Source organism: Piliocolobus tephrosceles, unplaced genomic scaffold (genome assembly GCF_002776525.5).
Source record: "Piliocolobus tephrosceles isolate RC106 unplaced genomic scaffold, ASM277652v3 unscaffolded_1448, whole genome shotgun sequence".
Lineage (NCBI taxonomy): Eukaryota > Metazoa > Chordata > Mammalia > Primates > Cercopithecidae > Piliocolobus > Piliocolobus tephrosceles.
The window spans coordinates 1-10,618 of record NW_022295954.1 but is presented as its reverse complement, the minus strand read 5'-3'; the positions used below and the strand labels follow the sequence as shown (position 1 = coordinate 10,618).

The 10,618-nt window shown below is 59.1% G+C and overlaps 1 pseudogene; it reads right to left on the bottom strand.

Annotated features, from left to right (window-relative positions):
* Positions 1 to 17: 17 nt before the first annotated feature.
* Positions 18 to 10,613, bottom strand: LOC111530213 (annotated as a pseudogene).
* Between the last annotated feature and the right edge of the window lie 5 nt (positions 10,614 to 10,618).

Genomic DNA, 10,618 nt, shown 5'->3' with positions numbered 1-10,618 from the left:
GACTGGTGGCTCCAAGCCACAGCAGGGGCACAGCGTTGAGTGACCCACACTCCCCTCTGGCCCCTGTCCTTGCTGACCATTTCCAGGCCCTCCACGGGCCAGGCCAGGTACAAAACCATCTCACAGGTGTCCTCTCGGGCAATGTTCCCTGAAATAGTGATGGTGTGTCACTCCCCAGACGTCTACCAAAATTGTCAATGCATCTTTGGCTCAAACTCACCATCCCTGGGTTGGCCTCCCAGACCTCCCCCTTGACCCTCCCATCCCCCACCCGGCTTCTCCCCAGGGGCCTCCTCCACATGGGGGTCACCCAAGAGACCTAAGACTTGTGCCTGACCTGTTCCCCTTTACCATCTCAAGATGGCTCCCAGGGCCAAGGACAAAGTCCAAGATGCCGCAGTCCATTCCCTCACTGCCCCACCCCACACGGAGCAGGGGCGTGAGAAGGCCCCGAGTCCCCGCCCAGTCGAACACTAGACTCTGTGCTGGGTGCGTGGCTGAGCCTAATGTCCTAGCTCCCAATCTGAGGGACCTGGGAGTGAACACTGATCTCACAGGGTGGCCCAGGCTGTGGCAAAGGGAAGCCCAGGATCCTGTGGGGGACCCAGGAGGCCCCAGACTCAGCCAGGGGTGGGAGGCAAGGGGTTCCTGAAGGGGTGGAGACATCCCAACTAAACAGGAAGGAGCCAGCCAAAGCATGTCTGTGCGTGTGCGTGGTTGTGTGCCTGTGTGTGTCCTCCAGGAAGGAGTTGCTCAGTGCAGGCAGGCGTATGCCTGAGTGTGCATGCCCTGTGCCTGCCTGTGTGTGCGCGCGCGCCTGTGTGCATTTGCCTGTGCATTTCCATGTGCCTGTAGTGTGTGCAGCAGCTACTGAGTGGCAGGCTCAGGACACACCTAATCCACCCTATTCCAGGGCTCACTCTCATGTGTAGACTAAAGGGGACCCCAGTTTAGAGGCAATCGGCAAGGATGTCCATTTACCCCTGCCTCTGCCAGCCTTCCAGGCCCCATCCAGCCCGGCTTTCTCTCCCCCTCCTCTGGGCCCTGGGTCCAGAGCCTCCTATACAAGGAGGAGGGTGTGGCCTTGGAAAGGCAGCCTCCCTGTGGGAAGCTGGCCTGCGCTGACAGCATGGTGACGATGAGGCCCAGAGAGCTGTGCATGGGAGGGAGGTGAAGGAGGTCTCTGCCCCTCGACCCCAACCGTGTACGTTGGCCTTTCAGGTACTGCTTGGCCCTTTCCTTCTTCCTGGGCAGGCAGAGTGGGCGGCAGGCTTAACCAAGAGAAAGGCTCCTTCTGGGAGGCCCGTCCCCTGGATCCCAGGTGAGCCCCTGAGCAGCGAGCAGCGTCCCTCTTGGCATGACACCTGGCAGCTCCCTGTCTGGCTGGGACTTGGGAGGCCACAGGGACTGCTGCTGAGCACCAGGTGTCGCCAGCACTGGGTGGGGGCCTCCCGGGCAGCCCCAGGCCTGTGCTGGATGATACGGGGCGGGGTCTTAGGGCTGCCCCAGTGCCTCGTGTTGTTCTAAGGCCCCCAAGATCTCGGTCCCTGGACTGGAGCGCCCTGGCCCCTGAGCCCATAAGGAGCACTGACTCGGTGCCAGTGCGATGCTGAGGAGGTGCGGGCGCCTGCTGGGCAGAGGGGTGGAGACAACCCAGGTCTGAGTCTGCCAGTCCCAGCTTTCCACCCCTGCAGGGCTGGGGGCAGAGGGAGCACTGGTCCCAGCACCTCCCCTTGAGACAGACCTGACCCAGCAAGGCTTCAGTCTGGCTGGCTGGGGCCCCACCCCACTGCACCTGTCCTGTGCTGGGGTTTCCCTGTCTGTGAAGCAGAAGGTAAGACACTGGCCACACCCCACCCTTCCTGGGCGATGTGAAGATGCACGGTGTCTCAGGACTCCAGAAAGGAGTTGCTCAGTGCAGGCTGGCATCCTGGACAGGCTTCCTAGAGGAGGCACCGGGATTTGGGTTGGATCTCGCAATGTGGATTCAACGTGAGGATGATGCTGTCCTCTGAAATGTCCTTCCCCCAACCCTGTTTTTGTTCAATGCAACTTGACAAGACTCAGCTTTGGTGTCACCTCCTCCAGGAGGGCCCCCTGACTACGATCCCCCTTTACCCAGAGGCCACCATTGCCCACTCACGTGTCAGCCTCCCTGGCTGAGACGGAGTTCCTGAGGGTGGGGCCTGGCCAGCTTGGGAGCTGGGTTGTATCTGCTAACCTTGCCGGCTCCTCCAGCCAGGTGCAGAGCTCCAGTGAGGCCACTGGGCCATTCCTAAGGAAGGCTGGAACCCAGGTCCCTGGGGTCTGGGTGGAGATCCCACTCCAAAGGGGCCAGGAACACCCCAAGCCCTGCCCCTCCCCACCCACCTTCAGGTCGTAGATGATGTCACCGAGCACCAGGTACACCTTCATGTAGTAGAGGGTCTCCTCGTCGAACTCCAGAGGCGAGTGGCAGAGCAACAGGGCCTTGAGGTAGAGCTCTGCCAGCTTGCCATGGGCCAGGCGATGGTAGGCCATGCGCTCGTTCCCTGAGGTGCAGGCCAAAGGGGCAGGTGTGAGGATGTGGCTCCCTGGGGTAGGCAGGGCACAGGCCCCTCAGGAGCAGGTATGCAGACCCCGGGCAGCACCTGGCTTGCGTCCAGGCACCTGCAGTCACCTGGGCAGCTCTGGCCACTCCCTTCAGGGTTCCCAGACTCACTTTCCCATCTGCAAAGCAGAACTAATGAGGCCTGCCCCCGTCTACTGTGAGGCTTTGGCAAAGTCGGACTTGGATGGCCCAGCTCTGTGCCTACACATAGCCACCTGTCTTTGCTCACTGGTTTTAACCAGGGGAGCCCAGAAGCCATGCAGTCCAGGTGCTCCTGGGCACCAGGGCTCCAGGCAACTCACAGATATGACATCCGACTCCTCCTGGGTGTGTCATGATCAGAACACCCTACCTTGGGGAGTCACTGTGTGCCTGAGCTCCAGGTCCCCACACAGATGAGCAAACCCACCTAGGCTGTCTCCAATATCCTCCACTTTTCAGGGCGGGTGCTGTGGAGCCTGCATTCAATGCATTCCCACACAGCTGCACACCTGTGTACTGGGCCCTGGGGCACAAGGCGCTGGGGCATGCGGCCTGCCCAGGGCTCCCTGTCTCTGGAGGAAGACAGACAACCCGGGCACAGCATCAGGGGATGCCTGGCCTTAAGGGGCAGGCTGCTGGAATGGGAAATGGGACTTCATCAACCAGAGAGCCGTGTGGTTGATGAGGGTGGGAAGGGCACAAGAGAAAGGGAATATGCTACTCAGCCCGGCACATACAAGGACCAACGAGATGCCTGGCATGTCTAGAAGGCAGAGGGCACACTGGGCAGCCCTTGTGGTCAGCAGCGGGAAGAGGCAGAGGAAGCAGAGCTCAGCCAGGCAGGGAGCTCCGCACTGCGTGAGAGACCTCGGACTGTGCCCCATGGCCGGACGGGGAAGCCAGCTGGGCAGATCTGCCTGCCTGGACAGGAGACCAGGAAAATCCAGCAGTTGTTTCAGCTCCTGCCCTGCAGACCTGGAGGCTGGGCTCTGGCAAAATGTGGGTCCTGGCAGGGTGGGGGCTCAGAAGACTTACCCAGGGTGATGCTGAGTGCTAGGGCCATGTGGGCAAACTCCAAGCCCTCCTGGGGTGCCACCAGCTTGTTGCATAGCCGCAGCTCTGCCTTGCGGTTGCCCGTAGTCACTGCCAGGGGCAGGGTCCGGTCCCACCACACAGGTAGGTGGGGTCAGGCTTCCCGCAGAACCCACCTTGCCCAGCTCCCTCCTCGGAGCTCGAACATGTGCTTGGAGCTTCCCACGCCCCAGCTACCCCTGGATCTCGACACAGCTCTGTGCTCTGGGATAACACACGGTTCAGACACCCAAGTTGGGGGCTGAAGAGTCGCCTAAGGCCCATCCAACTACACCTGGCAGCCTCAGACAGACCTCTCCCACCTGAGCACTGGGGGTCTGACTGGGGGGAGCCAGCACTCCTCTCTGCTCTAAAAACACACGGATCTGTGCCCAGGGCTGAGCCACACCGTGAGCTCAGAGGAAGGGAGAAGCCGTCCCCACTTCGGGGTGCACGCAGACCTGGGCCCTGGTCCTGGGCCTCCCACTGACATGCTGTGTGTCCTCTGACATGTCCCTGTGCCTCTCTGAGCCTCAGTTTCCTCATCTGTAAGATGAGCGGGAAGTCCTGTCCCCATGGTTGCTTGAGATCATCAGGTGAAAGGGTAAGGCCATTGCCATGTCCAGGCCCGAAGCGTTTGTCCCGGGCAGGGGACACAGTCAATATCGTTCCCAGTGAGACCATTAGGAAACTAAGCATGTGCATGGGTGGCCCTGCCTGCCGGTGGGAGACCTCTGTCCTGCCACACCTGTGCCTCAGCCCTCCAGGTGCCCCCCTGAGGCTCACCCCCATCAGCCCACAGGCCAGCACACCTGGAAGAAGGACACGGCTTTCTCCCGCTCCCAGGCCCCATTGACGATGTCTCCAGCTGCCTCAAACAGCTCCAGCCCGAGGTTGGGGTCGCCTGTGTACAGGGCCACATTCTGTGCCACCTGAAAGGAGGCAGACGTTCCCTCAGAACCCACACCTGATGAGGTGGCCACGCCCACCTTTGCCAGCCTCCTTCCTCTCACACACTGCAGGTACACCTGAGCATTTTTCAGACCCTGTGCATGGGGGCTGCCCCCACCACTGACATGAGGACAGGGAACTGATGAACCTGAGTGCCAGGAGGTGACTGAGCAGCTGCAGCCCAGGAGCCCCACACCTGTGAATCCTACCACCAGGGCTAGCCCTAGCCCACTCTTCCTGCACTCAAACCAGTCTCCGCGGCCCCCAAATTGCTGGGAGCCCATCCCCTGGCTCCCTTCTGCGTTGCCACATCCCTGCCACAGCTCAGGGCCGAACACCAACAGTGTTTGTGGGTGGGCCTGGTCCCCTCTTGGACATGAGCTCTTGATCCCTCTCCTCAGCTCAAGGAGGCATATAGCAGGTGCTCAATAATGAAAGCTTCACCAGGTTCGTGGGTTTCACAGTTTGTTCTAGATCATACTGTGTTTGGGAAAGCCTCTGAAGACAGCTGCGACGATAGATGCATGTTGTAAGGAGATGTGCCACGTGTCACTTGGACCAGGTTCTTCTGTGTGTTAACTGAGGGGCCACGCCTCTGCCCTCAGGGAGAAGATGCTGGCCACTTGGGGAGGATATGAGGGAACCAGTTGGAAGGAGGGAAAAGGCATACAACAGATGCTCAGCAGTGGCTTAGGAATGAGTGAGTGGGTGGATGGATCAGCAGATGTACAGACACGGATGGATGGGTGTGTGGATAGACGGATGCATGGATGGACGGACAGACAGATGGATAGATGAATGGGTGGGTGCGTGTTTAGAATGATGTATGTATGGGTGGGTGGATGATGTATGTACATATGGATGGATAGATGGGTGGATAGACAAATGTATGGATAAACAAATGGACAGCTGAAGGATGTATTAATAGGTAGATTGGGCCGGGTGCGGTGGCTCAGGCCTGTAATCCCAGCACTTTGGGAGGCCGAGACGGGCGGATCACGAGGTCAGCAGATCGAGACCATCCTGGCTAACATGGTGAAACCCCGTCTCTACCAAAAAATACAAAAAAAAGAAAACTAGCCGGGCGAGGTGGCGGGCCCCTGTAATCCCAGCTACTCAGGAGGCTGAGGCAGGAGAATGGCGTGAACCCGGGAGGCGGACCTTGCAGTGAGCTGAGATCCGGCCACTGCACTCCAGCCTGGGCGACAGAGCAAGACTCCGTCTCAAAAAAAAAAAAAAATGGTAGATTGGTGGGTGGATGGGTTGTGAACGGATGGTTGATGGAAGGATGAATGAACGGATGGATGCATGGATGAATGATAGAAGGATGAACAGGAGGTTAGTGTATGGATAGATGAAAGGATGAACAGGTGAATGGATGGATGACGGAAGGATGAATGGATGATGGAAGGAAGGATGAACAGGTGAATGGATGGTTGATGGATGGATGGAAAGATGAACAGGAGATGAGTGGATGATGGAAAGATGGATGAAAATATGGATGGAAGGACAGATGAACAGGTGGATGGTGGGTTAATGGATTATAAGAATGCATGAAGGATGGATGGATGATGGATGAATGGAATGATGAACAGATGCATAGATTATAGAAGGATGGATGGATGACGGATAGATGGAAGGATGAGCAAGTGAGTAGATGGAGGATGGAAGGATGGATGGAAGAATGCATGGAAGGACGGGTGAATGGATGAATGAGAAAAGGATGGAAGATGGATAGAAGGATCAACAGCTGAATGGATGGATAATGGAAAGACGGATGGATGATGGAAGGATGGATAGAAGGATGGACAGGTGGATGGATGGACGGAGGGATGGATGGGTAGACGATAGAAGGATTGATGGATAAATGATGGATGAACAGGTAAATAGATGATGGAAGGATGAATGGATGGATAGATGGGTGAAAGGATGGATGGATGGATGGAATGATGAATGGGTAAATAGATGACGGAAGGATGGATGGATGGACAGAGAGCGAACAGTACAGGGGCCCTTCTGCATCCCTTGCCACTCACCTGGATGTACAGGTCCACCAGCTTGCTCTACTGCAGGATGTAATAGATCTTCCCTGCTTGCAGCCAGGCATGTGCCTCCTCCTCTTTCTTCTGGAGGTCGATGAAAATCCCCAGACTTCGTTTGGTGTGTCCAAAGCGGATTTGTAGGCCCTGGAATCAGACACACGTGTCAGAAAGAGGGCTCTCATCCTCGTGGAACCAGTCTGCCTTTCCCATGGGTCTGGTGACAGATGAATCTGGAATGTTGGAACTGGGAATGGCCCTCTTGTGTGTGCAGTGTTCTGCCCTTCCCAGACTGCTGGGAGGGCCAGGGTGAGCACATGGCATGGAAAAGATGAAGGACATCCTTCTGAGGGAATCGAGCATCATGCTGCCCTGTGGCAGGAGGAGTGTGCTAGTCCATCTCCCCTGCCTCCCAGACATGGCCTGTGTCTTCTCCAGATGCACCAGGAGACGTTAGTGTTCAGAGGCTATCCAGGCCGATGGTTCTCAAGATGTGCCGGCATCACAGTCACCCGGACGCCTGTCTGCATAGCTTGGTGGCCCTGCCCCAAGAGCGTCTGGCTCCACAGGATTGGGACAGGCCCTAGAACTCCCACTTGCCACAAGCTCCTAGGTGACATGGATGCTGCTCTTCTGGTCCAGGCACCACACTTTGAGAAGCGTGGCTCTAGCACACCAGCCCATTTTCCTTGTGTGAACCTGAGGCCAAGACTGGAGTCAGTCTCCCGGGTCCCCATGGAATCTGGCTCCTTCCCTGCTCTCAGTAAGTCCGACACTCGAGGGGATGTAACTGCAGCAATGTCACCGGGCCCTTTGAGTGGGGTGGTCAGGGCCATGGTTACCCCACCAGGTCAGGATGCTCAGGGGAAGCTGAGTGGGCCACATGGGACGTGAGACCTTGAAACCCTGCCCCAGGGAAGCAGGTGACACAAATGGCTCTGTCTTCTGTGGAGAGAAGCCACAGGTGGCTGCTGTGGTCACATTTAAGGGGACAGATGAAGGTCAGGAGTGAAGACACAGGGCAGGCACAGGTCAGATGACAAAAGCCACCGTAGTAAGAAGAACAGCCCAGAGGGCACGTACTGCCTCTGCTGGTATGGAGATGACCTTTGGGGAGGTGTGCAGGCAGGGATGGGAAGACATGTCACCCAACAAGGGAGGCTCAAGCTGGGACTCACGGGCCATCCACAGCCCTGGGACGACCCCAGGCCCAGCAGCTCAAAGAGTCTGATGCCAAGGAACCAAATGATCCCAAGGATGGGCTGCTGGGGCCCTGGGCCAGCATCCCTGTGCCCCCTGCCCTGCTCCCCAGCCCCCTTTGCGCCCCTTCCCGGAGTGGGGGCTGGGGTGCTGGGTTCCTGGAGGGTCTCCTTTCAGTCAGAGAATGCCCCTGGGGAAGAAGCCTGGATCTGAACCCCCACCCCTCCTTGGGCAGATGTGTGGGACCGGGGCCCCTTCACATGGTCCTTTCCAAAATCTCATCCCTCCTAGGGCCAGGAGTGGGTGCCAGGCCTGTGCTGGGAAATGGGCAGATTTGGCCACAGCCCCTGGGGCTCTGGGCCAGGCCACAGGAGACACCTCTGGGTGATCTCACTAGGCCATGATATCCATCCTGGGAGGATGGACAAAGCGCTGCAGGGCAGAGGGGACCCACAACAGTATCCCTTGTCTTGGCCATTTCCCTAGACTCAACTTCCTCATCTATCCTCTGCGGCCTAGATTTCGGACAGCCCTACCCACCTACCGTCCGTTCACTGCTCAGTCTGCAGTGACTGTTCTATAGCACTCCATGGCTCCCCAGTGCTCTTGGAGAAAAGGCCAAGCCACAGCCTGAGGCCCCAGGCCCTGCTTAGCTCTCCAGCAGAGCTTCTCACCATACAGCACCCAATCCACCCACTCCCAACTCTGCATCTCCCTGCGTAAGCCCGGCTCACTCACCCCCAATCATACTCCCACTCACTCACCCCTATCACACCCCCGCTCACCCACCCCTATCACACCCCGGCTCACTCACCACCACTCTCACCCGCTCACCCCCGGGCATTCACACAGGCTACCCCACCAGCCCCTCCCCACCGCCCACCCCCCCACCACCACCTATTACTTGACTAAATCCTCTCAACCCTCTGGTCCCAGACGAAAGAGGCTTCCCTAACCCGGGGCCAAGTGCTGCCCCGCCATCACACCACTCACCCTTTTGTGGCTTTTCTAGCCTGAAGCTCACATTCCCACGTTTAGCCACTGCCACCCGAGGACCCCAGAAACCCCATTTGTGGGTGGGGCCTGGCACACTCTGCACAACGAGCTGCTTTTGCATGAACTGCTCTGCAGCTTTGGGCAATCATCTGCCCCTGTGTCCTCTGTGAAGTGGGATGGCGCCTTGCACAGGCTGCCAAGATACCAAGCAGGAACACGGGCACAAGGACCAGCGTTCAGGGCCTGGCTTCTGGAGGGGCCCCATGTCCCAGCGCAGCAGAGCCTGCCTTGACCCCAGGGTTATGGCCAGGGATTCCCAGCACGCAGGACTTTCAGTGCTCAAGGCAGGATGGTCCCTGGGCAAACCGGGAAGAGCTGGCTGCCCCAGTAGGGCACAGAGGGCCTGGCCCTGCGTGGGAACGGCCTGTCTCCAGGGCGCTTGCCAACATCTGCTGTTGGCCACGACTCGGCATTTTCGATGGTGGAAAAACCGCCGCTTGTTTCTAAATCACAAACCCCAGGTGTGCCCTGACCCGAGTGGCCCGGAAGGCACACAGGAGGAACCGGGGCACTCACTCTCCACGTGGCCCATCTCTACAGTGACCAGAAGGGCCCACTCGTAGTAGCCCTTGCCCTGCTGGGCCGGGCCCTGACGGGTGCAGAGGTGGCCCAGCTGCAGGAGCACGTGGGTGAAGTCCTGGCCACACTCCCCGCAAGGCAGCCTCGAGAACAGCCGCGCAGCCTCCAGGAGGTAGTGCTGGGCCAGCCTGCTGGCACCCACGTGCAGGCACAGGGCCCTGAAGTTGGCCAGCACCACTGCCTGGTTCCTCCGCAGGCCCAGGTCCCGAGCTGCCGATAGGGTACGGTAGTAGCCCTTGGCTGCCTGCCTCGTCTGCCCGTCCTCTTCAGAGCCACGGCCACCATGTTGGCATTCACACCCTCCTGGTCCTCGCTGGCCACCACTGCATCCTGGACAGACTGCAGGATGTCCACGGCCACCGGGCCCTGCCCATGAAGCACGTGCAGCCAGGTCAGAGCCACCAGGCAGTCCACAATGGCACGGACTCTGGCAACAGCACTGGCTTGCGTCATGAAGGTGATGGCCGGGCCATGGTAGCCATGGTGGCTGTACAGCTGTGCCAGGCTGCTGTGGAGAAGGCTGCGCAGCACCTGGCCTGTGCCTGGGGTTAGGGAGGCCAGCGCTCGCCTGAGGCAGTGGGAAGTCTGGGTGGGAGCGTTGTGGGGCTGGAGGACGTTCTGGAGCACCAGGTTCACGCTCCTCAGTGAGCCGGCCCGTGAGTCCTGTGCCCTCAATAAGGCCATCTTCACACAGCTCAGCACCAGGTGAGGCAGGCACTTGCGGCTGGAGATGTCAGCCAGGAGTAGGGAGCGGTCTGAGAGCTACGCAGCCTCTGGGGCTCCTGAGTCCCTGTGCAAAAGCAGCAGCCACTCTAGGAAGGGCAGGGCCTCCTCGGGCTGCTTGAGGTACACGTGGTGCCTGACCAGCAGGAAGCAGGCCCGCGCCTCGGCCTGCAGGTTCTGGCCGCCCACCGCCTGCCGCAGTGCCAGCTTCTGGAGTTCCCCCTCTGCCTCAGTGCGGCAGATGTGGCCAGGCGTCCCCAGAAGCAGGGCCATGGCTTTGGGAACCACCTGTGTACACTTCTCCCGGTTCTTCTGCTTCCGGTAAATGCTGGCCACGTTGGCGTACACAGCCATCATCAGGAACAGGTCCCCGAAGCTGCCCTCCAGGCCCCCAGTGCTTCCTCAAAGTACACCCGGGCCTGGGACA